Source organism: Odontomachus brunneus, unplaced genomic scaffold (assembly GCF_010583005.1).
Source record: "Odontomachus brunneus isolate Ranch 3 - 2012 unplaced genomic scaffold, Obru_v1 Obru_scaffold_157, whole genome shotgun sequence".
In the NCBI taxonomy this organism is placed as follows: Eukaryota; Metazoa; Arthropoda; class Insecta; order Hymenoptera; family Formicidae; genus Odontomachus; species Odontomachus brunneus.
Genome location: NW_022639607.1, coordinates 564,257 through 575,264, shown reverse-complemented (window position 1 = coordinate 575,264; position 11,008 = coordinate 564,257). Strand labels below are relative to the sequence as shown.

At 43.9% G+C, this 11,008-nt stretch overlaps 1 protein-coding gene across 8 annotated transcripts in view; it reads left to right on the top strand.

Moving 5' to 3' along the window:
- Positions 1–11,008, top strand: part of LOC116850861 (neuroligin-1-like) — a 299,291-nt gene that overhangs the window by 114,071 nt on the left and 174,212 nt on the right. For all 8 annotated transcript variants that reach the window (XM_032829626.1, XM_032829628.1, XM_032829629.1 and 5 more), the window contains one exon: positions 1,709–1,754. The gene's annotated coding sequence lies outside the window, so the exon portion shown is untranslated. The remainder of the gene's footprint in view (positions 1–1,708; positions 1,755–11,008) is intronic.

The following is an 11,008-nucleotide window of genomic DNA, read 5'->3' as shown; positions in this document are numbered from 1 at the left end:
AGAGAGAGAGAGAGAGAGAGAGAGAGAGAGAGAGAGAGAGAGAGAGGGAAAGAGAGAGAGATGGAGTGTATTTTTATTCAAGTATACGTTTCTTGTAAATTGCACCAAAAATTATTTACCTTTCCTAAATATACCATTTCTTATTTTCGACAGTTTAGAAATGGGAATTTAAACAAATATTTATTAAAATATTTTTTTTTAAATAGAAGCTTCCGAATTCTGAATTTTATAAATCCACTTGCTACATTTTAATAAATATTAGTTGTAATATAGAGTGAGTCAGAATTACATATAAACATTATTTACTTAAATTACTTATGTTTTAAATTTACTTATTACTTACTTAAAAATTGAACGAATTCAATACATTTACTAGGATTAAAAAACTTTTCTTCTCAATGTATGTACATCGATCTTTCGAAATAGACAGATGTTAGAAAGTTCAGATCGAAGTTTCGGGTCGGATTTTTCCCTCGAGTCTCCCTAATCGAAATTTTGATTCTACTCTTTTTCGACCTCATTCTGTTTAATGCCTGAAATTCAGGTTGAAGGATTCTCGCGCATGCACAGTGGGACCTATCCTGGGCCTGACCCGATCATGTTGCTGCATGGTTCAGGTCGTATAGTACTAATATCTAAAGCACATTTTAGGAACACATTTCTCTGCTCCTTCGATAATTTTTTACAGTTTTTTAAAATAATTTTCGCATTTTCAAAAATATATTTTCAAAAAAATTTCGACTCGGGTACTAACACACACACACGTATACAGATAGGAGGCAGCTTCGTGATTTTGATAACAGCGCGATTTCGCGAATTTACGCGACACTGTCCAGCGTTTCGCACGAGCGTGAAATTCGCCACCGCCGCCGCCACCACTGTTGCTTATTAGCATGCAAATTGCGTCGAAATGTGACGATTGTTTCTAGGACGTTAATTGAATATCGTTAGCCGCTCGATAGTCGGTTCCGCAAAAATTGAACACGCTATAATTTGAGATTTTAATCATAGTGCGTGTCGCTTGATTTATTCGCGGCGCTTGCGGGCTACATTATATTGCGAGTTTCGTTGGCGCAACATGCAAATTGGCCCGCGAATTATATACGAAGTTTATTATTCTCCTCCAGAGTTTACAAATATTTCTGCATGGCTTCTTGCTACACGCGTCATGAATTTCGGCATTATACACGGACAAATCTCTATCTTTGCGCGTATTTCAACGCGAACCGAACATTTCTGGGGACACAACGAAACGTTCATGTCACTTTTTGGCCGGATTATTTTCTTTCCGTTCCGCCTCTCTGCGTTTTTGACGGTTTTACGATATCGCGATATTCAGAAGCCGAGCCTCATGAATTATAATCAGAACGCAAAAATTAAAGCGAACTGCCATTTTTCATAGATATATTTATATACATACATATATATATATATATATATATATATATATATATATATTACATATAACATATCGATTCCCCGGCCACACTCGATATAATTTCATTTATTGTTTCAATCATGTTGCTTTAATGATTAGCGAACGAGAATAATTTCCATAATATCGCACGCTAATTCGTATCAATTTTAATACTCGGAAAGGGCTCGGATTTTGCGATAATTATCATTTATTTACCATTGTTGTAGCTCTCTATAGCTCCCGATGTTCGTTCATTGTAATAATTATTTTCTGTATTACGATTGTTCACAGGTTCCCGGAATTGGATTACGCCGCGCGCGACCGCAGCATTTTTAAGGTAAGATTTTGCAAAATCACGCATGAAAAGTGACGTTTTGAAGTTCGAACGCGATCGCATCAACAGCAGGAAAGAAAGAAGCGCGCGTGCCTGAATGCGTGTGTGTGTGTGTGTATGTAGGTTGAAGAGGAAGGGAACGAGATGAAAAAAGAGTCATTGCAGCCAGTACGAACGCTCGAAATGAAAAAAACGGGAAATCGAAGATTTAAAGGTAGTGGTGCGCCGGCATCGAGAGACAGACGATATATCGCCGGCGCGGAGCCATGAACGTTAGAATTAAACAGCCCGCCAACAGCTTCTCGTAGCGTTTTCATCAATTTAGCCTGGATGCTCTGTATCTTTTTTTCTCTCTTTTTTTTCACTCGCGCCCTGCCTGCTACTCGCGCTCCCTTCGTTGGCCCTTTTTGTTCGAAGCGAGGAGCGAGGGCGGCGAAAATTTAAATGTATGTCGGTGGATACACGCAAATGTTTCCACATGTACGCGGAGCTTATCCGCGGATTAAGACTTAAGCCTGGAATCGGGGGAAAAAATCGCATCGATCGACCGTACGTACGGTCGTCGTTGGTCCGTTCGTTCGTTCGTTCGTTAGTTCGTTCACTCGTCGGCGCACATGAATTAAGCGACTTTGGCTCTGGCCGCGGGCGCGGCGGAGCGTAGGATAATTAATCACTCGAAAATCCGCGGTCCGGAATGCGCGCGCGTATATACCGCAATGATTATTATAAAGGTATTAATAATAACGGTAATTACGGACAGCGCTCTCATCGAGCAGAACCCGCCGCGCTGCTCAGAATAACGATAAGTGCGATAATCATACGCCGTTCTGAAGGCAGTCACGCCGCAATAAAAACTGATAAAATGTAGAGCCCTTGTGCCGGAATTTAATATCGCGCACAGGAGTTATTACATTTGTACATGCGTGAAATGCGGCAAGTCCGTAATTACGATTGCTACTCGCGCGGCGCAAATGAGGGAAGAATCTCGCCGGAGCGAGGAATTGTTTTCCGCAACGCGTTATTCGCTCGAACGAAAGTAAACGCAATTTTCTGTAGTCTAAACTTCCAGGCGCGAATATGTATTTTTGTCGAAATATATATATATATACATGCATTGATATACTTCCAAGTTCTGAAACGTGAGACATCTAACTTTCTCTCTCTCTCTCTCTCTCTCTCTCTCTCTCTCTCTCTCTCACGATCTTCCCTATATTATATATCTAGGGAAGACCGAAGCTAGATGTCTCATATTTCAGAATTTCGAAGTTACAACTTCTTAGACAACTAATTGCTACGACTGCTTGTACAAACATGATAGAGGCAGCCTTCTTCTATGTGTTAATGCCCGCCACGATCCTGTTAACCGTATATTTTGTCTTGTAATAACCAAAATACACAAACACGCAGCAACGTGGCCATCCTGTCTTGATACTGAGTTTAGTTTCCCGATAGCACAAAGTAAGAAGGCTACATATTAGATATGTTGTGTTCTGACTAGTAGTAGTTCCGAGCTCTTTACGAGAGATCTCCACAACCCTTCTGCCAAACCTTAATTATGGACCAACTTTACCTCGTCCGCCCATATACGATTCCAATCATTTTATAAATGAAAATTGCTTATATTATTCGAAACAAAGTAATATCATACACTAGCAAGAAACTCCATTCTATCTAGTATAACACGTCGCTTAACTTTATTCATTTACGATGAAGAATATTAATGCAGAATTTTGAGAGTCTCGGCAATTTACTTTGCTACTGTTGAATCAGTTTTTCTCAACTGTAATATTATTGCGATTTTAATGAAACTCAGGGAAAAGTATTTGGTTGTTCTAAAAGGGCCATTTTGCACTTTATTTCATTATCGCAATTCATTTCGCGATATTCACTGTTTCTCTCTCACTATCTCTCACTGTTCCTCTCAAGATAAACGCTTAATAAAAGCACGTGGACCCTTGGGGCGATCTAGATCCGGTATGTCCTGTGTTTGACTCGAGGCGGCCGTTGTAAATAACTGTGTCGCAGTGCAGAAAGTTCAGTTTTTATAAAAGCCCCGGAAAATTGGCCGGCGTGAAATATATCGGTGTCAAACAAATGAAATATTCCGTGTGTCGTTTGACGTGCTGAAAATTGGAGATAATAAAATGCGATAAAAGAGAGGCGGGCGCCAGGGGGACTCGCGAAAACGCTGGCGCGTTCCGCGTAATCAACATTAATCAGACGACCGAGTGGGCCGCTGAATTTACGATAACGCGAGTTCTCGTAAATTTGATCCATAATTGACGCGATAATCAGCGGCACCGGCTCGCGCCACTGGCGAAATTTTCCGCGGTAATCGACTGAATTCGAAAGTGCGCGCGACGATCAGCAGCCGCAACGGCGAAATCTTTGCCCGCATTATCGAGATCGCGGAATCCAATCGCGGATAATGGCAATGGACCGTGGGAAAAATTAGTCAAACGCTGAGGATATCGCGACGCACAGATGGCGGTCGATGCTCGCCACGTCGAGCCCGGAAACATCACCGAGCGCGACTCGATTTATCGCGATTCCTTGACATGCGAGCGAAATTATTTGGCGATTTTGCGGACGACCGACGGCGCGAACACGTTTAACTCGATACTACAAGCTGCTCGCGTGCGGTCGACTGAATCCGCATCATGAAAACATCACGTGACGTTTGAGCCGCATTTACATAACGCGCCCATTGACACGTTAGTCCCGGGATCAGCGATTATCGAGCGGATGAGAGTGCACCATAGTCCCTGTTTGCTCGCTCAATTCAGTCGTCGTGTGAGACTTGGCGAGGGAGAGCACTGGTCGCGGTGAGATTAGAAATTATTTCTCCATGATGCAGTCAGCGTCACATGCGCCGTGCCGTTCGCTAGGTCGGGAGTTACACGATTTCCAGCCTTGGTAATGATGATGTTGATGAGAGAGAGAGAGAGAGAGAGAGAGAGAGAGAGAGAGAGAGAGAAAGACAATTTAGTCATTACCATATCACAATACAAATGTAAAGTAACATAGACTAATAGAAAATGAAAATAGAGGTAAATGTAACGATAACATACGCATATGTGAGATTGAAAATCACGTAACTCGTTTCGCTTACAAAAGCATACGTGACACAATGTGTACACAGTCGAGAATGTCTTTTCATCTTCTGAAATATTTAACTATGATATTTAACTGCTCACGACAGAAATATCTTTCGTCTTCTTCACTGCGAGACAAAAGAATACCGATTCGATTATTACAAAGATACCTTTGCCGCGCGTCGTCGTAGACGGGGTCGTTGTCGGATGAGCGTTTGAAATTCCATGGGGGCCGCTCATAGATTCGAAATTCCTCCCTTCGGTTCCGTCAAAAGCCTCTTGCTTGGCGCAGCGCTCTTCTTCATCTTTCCGATTTTTTTTCCGTCTTTGCTTTCCTTTCTCGTCTTTCTTCGGAATCAGAGGCGTGTTTAGCGTGAGCTGTCACGTTCGTCGTAGTGGCAATTTGTCGGGCGACGGTTATGTCAGACCGCGCCACTGAAATTTTTAATTCCTTACGAAGAGAGAGCGCGCGCGCAGGAGAGAAAGAGAGAGCAAGAAGGAGCAGCAGCAGCAGCAGTAAAGTCAAGAACAGTAGAAGTAGGGTTCATTTGTCCCGCGACAATTATGTAGCGCAGGAATAGGGCGCACACCGCGACGCGGCTCGTCGCGACACAAAAGCGTCGGCGAAGGAGAAAGAAGGTAGCGGTCGCGTGCACTTTGCAACGCTCTGCGAGGCGTTGCTGAATGCGGCACGAGCTCCCCGGGATAGGATGGGATACGTAGCAGGTAGGGCAGGTCTTTTACCGTTAACTTTATCCCCGTGTTACGGCGAACGTCTCTCCCCCGCATTAACTTGTAAGGTATACGTTAATTCCTCCGCCGCCCTTGCACCCCCCCCCTCCGTCCCCTCTCGCCTCACCATGCCGTGAGAGTTAGCAAGTTAGACTTGGCGGAACTTATTCGCGCTTCATAATTTATTCGCCGTAAGTAATCCTGATTTCGTGCCGCGTTACAATTAGATCCGTGTATCTCCAATTAACATCCAGCAAGCACACTCGAGAGAGAAAGAGAAGCGAGCGCGCACGCGCCCGCGCGAAACTTCATTAGCGTCTCGTAATCAGAAGCTATTTATACATATGCGCGAGGAACAGCGACAGACAAAGTCGCGCGCCACGCCGGTACTTTCCCGCGGTTTAGCGCGTCTCTTTCCGTGCTCGCTGTTATTTGCCAGTCGCGTTTGCATCGTGGATTCGCGGATGTCAAAGCGCCCGCGAATCGCACGGCAGTAATTCCCTTTCGGCGCCCGTCAGCTCTCAGCGTCGTCGTCGACGTCGTCACCATTGCCCGCGGACAACACGCGTCGCGCGCACACACACACATTCAGTAGTAGAGCCGTGTAACCGGCCAGACGATAGCTTTCCGCTCGAGAAGTCCGTCGCTTAGCCGTTTTGTGGACTTGTGGACTGTCGCTACAAAACACCGCGATAGGATTGTGTTCATAGAATGAAAACTGAGAGAAGATATTTAAAAAATATATATATTTATTCGGTAGTTACCGATAACATATTTACTTGGAGTTAATATAAAATATTTTTTCAGATAAAAAGCTGCACATACATTTTCTTCAAACTCTACTTTTCATAAGAACAATTTTATTGTATTTAAATAAAGGAATGTAGACTTCAGTAAATATGCTGTTGGTACTCAGCGAAGGAATATTTTTTATTTTTTAGATATTTTTTCTCTCACGCAGTATGTATGTGTGTATGTATGCAGATTTCAAGTCTACATGAATTATTTGTTTTATTTTCTATATAATGTAACATGTATACGGTTTTCTTATGTAGATCATGTAAATTATGCAAAGCACTGCAAATTAATGTTAAAATATACGATAAAGAGTGATTAAATTATAGGACAATTGTCTGTCCCAGTTTTTGGTTTTAATCATAAACGTGATGTTTAAAAGAGATAACATGCATGAGATTTTCACTTGTCGTTATGTGACGGATTGGTAGATTTAATTCTTTGTGTAAAAAATGTAATAAGAGAATTTTATGGGCTCCAACTTGTTTAAGAAACAACGTTCATAAATTTCCATCACGGGATTCTAAAGGGATTCTAACGAAAATATAAGTTTTCTTAATTAATTTTTTAGCAAGCCATACATTCTTTAAACGACATCCATAGATTACTTATTGCTTACACAGACAGTATTTCATACATAGTTCACCGTAGAATATCGTAATTTACGTGAGTAAATGCGCCCCGTGAGTCTACGGATTGTTGTAGTCGATATCGTGTCCTCGATGAGAATTTCAGGATCTTTGGTCGGGTATTTTTAAAGCTAAATTATAACTGATTTACGTCAGAAGCGGATTTATTCGCGTACAGTACAGTCGAGGCTAGCTTGATGCAGAAATTTAAAATTAGAATTAGAATTTCGCTAACTACTAAATGAAATTAGAAATCTAGAATTAGAGTCATGCTAAATTATATAAGCCATATTCCAAGGATTGGGCAAAACGTTTAATATCTCTACCACTTTTTTGCACTCCTGCGCGGATGTTATCAAATACTAAAGTGTTCAAGGGAACTAAAATAATAGATAACTAAATAAAGAATCCCTACAAACCTTAATATTTAACAAAATTTACGTAGGAATACCGAGAACTGTGTGTATGTGTGTGTGGGTGGGTGTGGCAGAGTGCCGACTACGTTTTCCGCTATCTGTTCTAATGAGGAGAATTCAATTAGATGGCATATTTTATTAAAACTTTTCCTAATAATACGACTGATGACTCAAATGTTCTTGTAACTGCAACAATCACCGGGAATTCTCCTCAGGCGTCGGCTCGAGTGATTCATATTAATTCGGTATTCATAGTCTGATCGTATATTTAAGGCGGTGTCTTAAGTACAATCTCTCAAGACGTGTCACACTGCCGTCTCGTTGGTCTAGGTAGCACCTGGAGATCAGCCCGTGACCGAGAATGAATAATGAGACTTACTTCCCGATCAGAGCATCTGGTCGGGTTTAGGATCTGTAGCTAGCTCAAGGGGAAAACTTGTCGCGGAAAATCGATCTGCGCCGAGGTGCGGCACAAGGGTGGTGTGTACGACTGTGCTGCAACGTTATAACGATCCCAGGCACGTTATACTCTTTGCCGTTTCTGCGCGACGACGTTTCGCCGGCGAAACGCTGCGGTCGACGCGCGCGTCTCATGAGGTACGCGAGGTCGTAATTATCAAACAAACTCACATCGCCGCGTACGAAGAACGCGTTATGCAGGATGCATCAAGGTGCAGCTGCGTGGAGCTGACACGAATGTTGACGACGCGACGGAACCGTTTGTTCGCTCGCGGTTGACGCAAGCTTCCGTTCGCCGAGTTGCTCTCGAAAGAAGGCAAACTACCCCCCGTCATGTCGCGCGTCGTCGATTTTCGCGGCGTCGTCGTTATCGTCGTCGGCTGCGACGACGATGGCGGCTGCTCCGGGCCGCTGTGAATATCGATTGTGCGGACGTATGCTCCGTGAAAAATGAAATCCACAACAAGAATGCCTCCCTTAAGGACCGCCAGTCTTTCCTCTGCTTCCAGAGGAAGTTCCTCTGCTCCGATATCAGCCGCCCGATCTCGCCGAAACTCCTTCAGCTAACTCGATATGTCGTCACGTACGAACGTAATTATCGAACAAACTTAAGTCGTTGCATTAACTTGAGCCCCATTCAAGGGCCTGGGAACTGCTAACGGGGATGTCGTTAACAACGCGCTGATCGGCCCGTAAATTCGTAAAAACTTCTACGAGCGCGGCTAACGCGATCGAGCGCGATGGTAAGCTCGATGGGCTCCGTTTTAAAAGCTTCCTAAAAGGAAAAAAAATTGTAACTCGAGCCTCGCGCCAAATTGCCGAGTATTGAAACATTGATAGAAGCGTGCGATTGATTTCTATTGGGGATGAAAGCACACACACAGACACAAATTTATAGTATACATCCATACATGATCTCGTAAATATATTATCAACGATATCTCCGCGACGTTGGCCGAGCAATTAGAGATAACAAAGTTCTGGTGTGGCGCGAACGCGGCTTTGAAGTTCCTCGGCGTTAAGCCCGCCGGCGACACAATGCCGCGCGGCGTGAAAACCTCGGTCGCGAGCCAGTAATAGCACCTGCTGATAAAACCGCGCGGTTTACGCAGGCATTACGGATAATCTCTACTCGCGCGACGTGAGAGCGCTCGACGGGGATCGTTTATCGTCACGCGTAAAACCACGATGTATCACGTCGAACCGACGTGTACACATCTCGCACGCCGCGCGTATCCCCAGCGCGTCCTTCTTGCCGTCGTATGTCGCGCCAAGTTTCGAGTACGCAGGTAAACACGAATGAATCATCGCGCCGCGAAAACCCCCTCGCCGTTGACTTTTCCTCGTGCGCGCCTCCGGTCGAATTCTCGGGGCGTGAAACGATTTTCGCGCCAATAAGTCGCGTATTTGCCAGCAGATCCGTTCGTCGCGAGAAGAAGCATTTAACAAGGGGACTGTTGCCTTCGCTACTGCACGCTTGTATCCGTTACTCCTGCACGCAGCGCGACCTAATCGCGCTAAGAACCGACGACGGCGGCCTGTTTTCGCGGGCTGCGAAAGTGGCGGCGCGCTTTCCGCGGCACGTACGTGTCTTAAAATAGCGCTCTCGCGCCCCAATGTAAAGAAACTTTAAATTCAACCGTCGATCCGGGAAATTCCGAGTTCCTTTACGGTGTTTGCAGTATGCGCCGGAACGACCTCAGCCGGGCCGGCCCGGCCCGGCCCCGCGGCATTCGGCGCGGGATTTATGGTTACGATAAATTTGACGGGTACTTCAGAATTCGCGACGCGTCCGGAAGAAGTGCCATTAAACACGGATAACGTCGGATCCTAACGATAACGCGATTACGCGCCGCTGATATATGTGTTATCGGAGATGGGGAGAGACGGTGATGGAAGTGAATTAATCGGGAGCTGCAATTACGGGATTAACAGATACTCAATATTACGTTATTAGATACTTTCTCTCTTTCTCTCTTATACTTTTTCTCTCTCATTCTCTCATCTGTGTACGAAATTCCGATTCTTCGCACACGTTCAAAAATGTATTTTACCCAAAAGAATATAATCTTAGCAAAGAGAATATACTTTTGTATATTCAAAAGAATTTTTGTAAAACAAAAAGAATATTCTTAAAGTTTGAGGAATTTCGTCTTTTATTTAACTTTAAGTGTTTAACTAGTTAATCGGTTAAGTAAAAAAGTTAATAATTTATTTCACTTTAAATGAGTCAACTTTCAGTTTAAAAAACTCTTAAGTTAGAATTTTTATGTAATTTTTAATTTAATTAAATTAATTTTTTCGCAATCCTGCTCTTAATAGAGCATATAATAGAGCATTTTGCTTCAAGTAAGCATATCCCTTTTGACTCAAAAAAGGAAAAGGAAGTTAGAATAATATCTAACAGATTTCCGATTAATAATCCACTTTGTTAAGAGTGATATTCTTTAGACCAAAATCTTCGCTTAGAATATGTGAGGGAGGGGGAGATTACAGGAAATAGCACTTTATTTAACTAGTGTTCTCGTTTTAAGGTGTTTATTATCTCCTCCTCGCAGGAGGGAGGGCTGCCTCTGTGCAATTAACTAAAACGTGGTCGCTCTTTCTTCCTATTTTTCAATTTCTCTGTAGATATACCGCTTGCCTTCTTGTTGTTCACTGATCGCGCCGGAGAGGGATTTTCCCCGCAGAGCGCATAACACAAATCTATCCATCAAGCCATCTATCTGCCCCTTGCCCACTGCAGTACGTATCTCCAGCAGAATGATTATTTATCAATCTCTCCCAGCGCGTATTACGCGCAATCTGCCCCCACGCGAAATCCGCTTACTCAGCCTTGACGTCCCGTTCGATTTAGCGGCCGATCACGGTAGCCCCGAACGCCCTAAGTCGCTAAACTCGCCCCGTATACATGCGCCAGTCCCCGGCTCATAGCGAACAGCGTATAGCGTTACAGCGAACAACGAAACGAAATTGATCGGACTTTACTGCTGCCGTAACCCCCTTACAACTCCATTGAGCGCGGCCGCTGCTTCTTTCCATCGTAAATTTCTGGCGCCGACGTGACGCTCCGAACACAGCTCTCTCTCTCTCTCTCTCTCTCTCTCTCTCTCTCTCTCTCTCTCCCTCTC